Raw genomic sequence first — 5,079 nt, 5'->3', positions numbered from 1 at the left:
TTGTGGGATTTGTAGTTCGGTTCGGCCCTGGCCGAGTAGAGATCCTTGCAGTATTTAGACAGTGTTGCCATGTCTGCTCATTATAAGTGGCTTTGGGCTTGTTTTTCTGTAAATTTGCTTGTAAAAATAGGTAGTTGCGGGTTGCAGTTTTGGGGGTTTGGTTCTAAAGTATAGTTGTTTATTTGGGCTTGTTTCCCAATCTCGTTTAAACCAGTGGTACTCAAACATTTTCATGTCAAGGACCCCCAAATTAATATGTATTTGTGCCAGGGACTCCATACAAGATTTGCGTTGTTAAAATATTCCAAAATATTGATGCAAGGTTGTAGATCTGCTATTTTCAAATAAAATCTTTGGGGGAAAAAAGGGGGAAAATTGAATATTTTGGAATATTTTAACAACAAAATTGTTGTGAGCTTGTAGGTCGGTTATTTTTTAAATAGCCGATTATGTTTAAAGTGCTCATGTGGCCCATATAGTCGCTTCTTTTGGGCTCGTTTTCCTAGACCTGGTTGCTTGTTTCTCTCACAGAATCTGGCAACGCTGTATTTAGACCACAGTGCCCACAAGTCGTTTCGGCCAGGCTGCCCATTGGACCTGCTTCTGTCAGTGCGTTCCTTCAGCCAACGGCGAACGCGGAATTTCCATGTCCGTCTCCGTTTGCTGGGGTTTCATGATATTATTGGTTGCCAAGGAGACCGAGCCATAATGCGACATCCACCGTCAGGTTCTACGGGCGGCACGTGCGCGGTGGCGTGATGGAGAGTGAACGTGAGGTGGTGGTGGGCGTGATGGATGGAGAGTGAACGTGTACGTGTGGTGGTGGGCGTGCATGTGTCCCGTTATAATACCTGATGCATTCTGAGCGCTGCAGTCAGTCAGATGCATGTCTGTTGAGGAAGAAACAGGGGCATATGCATGCAGTGGTGGGAAAAGTACTTTTACTTTACGTAAAAGTATCAATAATGCAATATATAAATACTCTGTTACAAGTAAAAGTCCGTAATTCGAAATTTACTTGAGTAAAAGTACGAAAGTATTGGTATCAAAATTGCTATCAAAAATGTGCTATTTTCTAATTGCCAAAGTATTAAGGTCTGAAGTGGTTTTGTAATAATAAAAAAATCTACAAAGTAACTAGTAACTAAAGTTTTCAAATAATTGTAGTGGAATACAAAGTACAATATTTGCCCCTGAGATGTAGTGGAGTAGAAGTAAAAGTATTGAAATACTCCAGTAAAGTTAAAAAATACCTTAAAAGTGTACTTAAGCACAGTACTTGAGTAAATGTACTTAGTTACTTTCCACCACTGGATGCATGTCTGTTGAGGAAGAAACGGGCATAGATGCATGTCTGTCTGTTGAGGAAGAAACAGGGGCATAGATGCATGTCTGTTGAGGAAGAAACAGGGGCATAGATGCATGTCTGTTGAGGAAGAAACAGGGGCATAGATCATGCATTTCTATCTCTCTACTTTTATTAAAAGAAGGCCGATGCACACCTCTCAAAGGTTAGTGACAGGTGTGTAAGACAACCAGGAAGGTCCAAATTTTTAGAAAGGGATCTCAAATCAAGGAAAAAGGTCCCACACACTGTCTGGAACTTGCAAAAAGCATGCTCTTTATTAAATCAACGTTTCACCTTTCCTGAAAACTGCAAATTATGGGAGCTTCAGCTTAACGTAGGTAGGTGTGGGACGCCCTCCTGATTGATGTCCCTGTGTTGGCTCTATAGGCTGCCTCCCATAGCAAAAGTTTCCTGGCAGGGTGTGGGAACTGGGAACTAGACTTGGTGTCTGTGGCAGTGAGTGAGGCCAAGCGACTCTTGGTAAACCCCCATACAGATGCTTGTTGGAAACATGCAAGTTCTGGTTGATGTTTAGTACTGCTGCACAGCGCGCAGCAAGGGAAGGCTTGAGAGTCCTTCAAGTTCACAGCCATATATAGGAGAACAGATTCTACAGTCGATGGAAAGAAGCTGAGCATGATATGGCTTGGGAGGTGCTACTTCCACACACTGGCCATGTCATTCAGAGCCCTCCATGCAAACACTTTCCTCATTTTAAGGTTGTACACAATTCCCCATAGCCACATTTATTTATTTTTTGCCAAATTAATTTAGTGAAGGCTTATTTCAGGCACCCTCTAGTCATTCTTTAGGACCCCATTTTCTACTTTAGTATAGCACCCATTCTTGAGAATTGGTACAAAGCATGTCCTACCAAAACATTAGAAATTATTATTTATTAACACACTAATTTTAAAAAACAGTTTGGTGAAAATATATTCTTAAAGGATTTATATATATAAATTACACAAGATTGATACAATGTTTTGGTCTGGTTTCCACAACTTCAAATATATATATTTCATTTTTTTGTTAAAAACATAAAAAAAACTAACCATGTGTATTAATAACATAGGTGTAAGAACTTTTTTTTGTAAAGGTTTTTGCCCTTTAAAGTTGTGCCATCGTTGTCAACTCCGTCAGATTTCTACAAAAACATAATTTAATCAGGCGTAAACAGGTTTTAGCTATATTCTAAGGTCCCCTGTCTCACTTCCCGGTGCACTTCCAGCCGCACCCTGTGCAATCATTGTGAAAATAGCTGATCTACAAGCTCACATCGCCTAGCAACGCAAGGCGTTGTGAGCTTGTAGATCTGCTATTTTCACAATATTTATCGGTGGAACCAAGTCAAACTAAATGTAATGCCTCAACTCCTACATTCCAAGTGCTTATCAGGGTCCCCAGTTCAAATATGATTATTTTGGGGGGTCACAGCCTGAAAAGGTTGAGAACCTCTGAGATAGCACAGCAGTCAGATGAGATGTCATCAGCATAGTGCATGTCCGCTGCTAGGGGTACAACAGGGAGCTGTCTAGAGTAGTTCTCCTGGATATAATATTGAAGCCAAGTCCTTGCTTCTTACCACTGATGGCCTGCCTATAAGTGCATAGTGCAGGACTATAATGAAGAGAGTTCAGGGAGTTCAGAGAGTTCAGGCACCATAGCTAAATCCACTCTGAAGCACCCTCACCCAGGCCCTGAGGGGAATAGAATGGTTTATAAACACATACATAAAAATTAAAAGAGGGGGATATTAATCCAAGCTTGTGTCAATTGCAGTTAAAGAGATAATATTAAAAAGAAAATGATCCCAGGTTCTGTAAAAGTTAGAACCTCTAACTGTAGATTTTATTGTTCTAAATGGACAAAGGATGACAGGTCTTTCAGGTTAAAATACTGTTAATAATACACACACACACACACACACACACGCACACACGCACACGCGCGCACGCACGCACGCGCACACACGCACACACACACACACACACACACACACACACACACACACACACACACACACACACACACACACACACACACACACACACACACACACACAGTCATTCATAACTGAGATAGATTATTGGTAATGTTGACCCCCTCAACATGCATGATTGTATGCCCTTACCTTATCTATTAGGTTACTTGTTGATACGTCTTTCTGCACATGTGTCAATGCCAAAAGGACAAATATATTTACTTTGCTGAAGCGGCAAGTGTTTCTGACTGTCCCCACTTCCCTACATTCAGTGTCCAGTCGGAGAGGTTAGGGTTAGGCTTTGTTGAGTTCTTTATCGACAATTTAGGGATGTTGTTAAACACACTGACCTACAACCAATGATTTAAGATCATAACCAGGGCACAATTTCATGCTTCCTCATCTCTTCCAGCAGAGGGCGGTGTGTATCTAGTTGTGACCACAGCACAAAATATAACCTCTAACCAGGCTATAAGTGTCAGCATTTTGTTGCCTACTGTACATTTAAAAAATGATGATGAAAGCACAATAATTCCTATTTTATGTGCTGTCAGTGATTTTGTAGGATAGTGTCACCTTTTCCAAATACAGAGAAAGTCTTGTATTTGTTTCATCAAAGGTTTTTGTGGGGCGCTCAGGTGGCGCAGTGGTAAAGTCACTGCCCACCACCACGGAGGTTGTGGGTTCGAATCCACCGCGGTGCATCCGGCTTTGTCGAGCGTCTACACGAACACAATTGTGTTCGGGCGGGGAAGGTGATATTGCACGTACTCCTACAGGCTGGGGCGGCACCTGTCAGCGGGGAGTGTTGGGTGGGAGGAGTAGGACGAAGGCTCTATATCCTCCTGGTGGGGGCTCCTCGCTGGCAGGTGAGTCAGTAGGATACGATAGCAGTGACAACACAGAAATGTGTGTGGGGAGGGATTAATTGGCATAACAACTAAATCGGGGAGAAAAAGGGGTAAAAAATAATTAGCTACTCTAAATTAAAAAGAAAGAAAAAAAAAAATATTTTTTATATACTTTTTTTCTGGACTGTACTCTCTGGGTTCCTTGAGGGGGTTCCAAATGGACCCTTATACAGGTCTGTAACTCAGAGAGTGTACAAATGGAACCAAATGGACCCTTACGGGTCCATTTGGTTCCATTTGTACACTCTCAGAGTTATGGGGGTCCTGGAAATTAAAACGTTTGAGAACCACTGCTGCACAGACACCGGCCTGTGCAGTACAGTGCCCTTTGGACGCTGGCACCGGCACGCAAGTCCGGAACATTGCAAGTTGGGAATACCGTTTATGCAATACCCGTTGTACTTTGTCAGAGTACCTATTGTACCCAGTGCGGTACCTACTAGCATATGGCCGATCAACTAAATATGGAGATACAGGGAATCAGGGGTCACTGACAGACAGACACAAGGTTTCATGAATGTATAGATAGATAGCTTACTGTGTTTGTATTGCGTGAAGCACTAGGGATTGCCCTGGTGTATGTGCTATGCAAAAAAGAGTTGCCTTGCCTTCATTTCTTAATCTCCAATTCTTAATGAAAGTGTTATTACAACCCTGCCACTGGAACGGTGACCAAAAGTAAAAGTATTTGGGAATATACAGTATATATTCTTATAATACAGCCTAATTGGACCTGAAATACATTTGTGCCTGAAAGAGACAGAGACATCAACAGGAAGTCATTCTGTAAATAGATGACAAGACAGGACCTGAACACAAAAGTAATGCAGTGATGA

At 41.9% G+C, this 5,079-nt stretch overlaps 1 protein-coding gene across 1 annotated transcript in view; it reads left to right on the top strand.

Moving 5' to 3' along the window:
• Positions 1-5,079, top strand: part of slc25a17 (solute carrier family 25 member 17) — a 191,015-nt gene that overhangs the window by 45,685 nt on the left and 140,251 nt on the right. The gene's annotated exons all lie outside the window — the stretch shown is intronic.

This window comes from Gymnoscopelus braueri (assembly GCF_963280865.1).
Source record: "Gymnoscopelus braueri genome assembly, chromosome: 13".
NCBI classification, from domain to species: Eukaryota; Metazoa; Chordata; class Actinopteri; order Myctophiformes; family Myctophidae; genus Gymnoscopelus; species Gymnoscopelus braueri.
The sequence above is the reverse complement of the archived record's forward strand: the minus strand, read 5'-3'. Positions and strand labels throughout refer to the sequence as shown.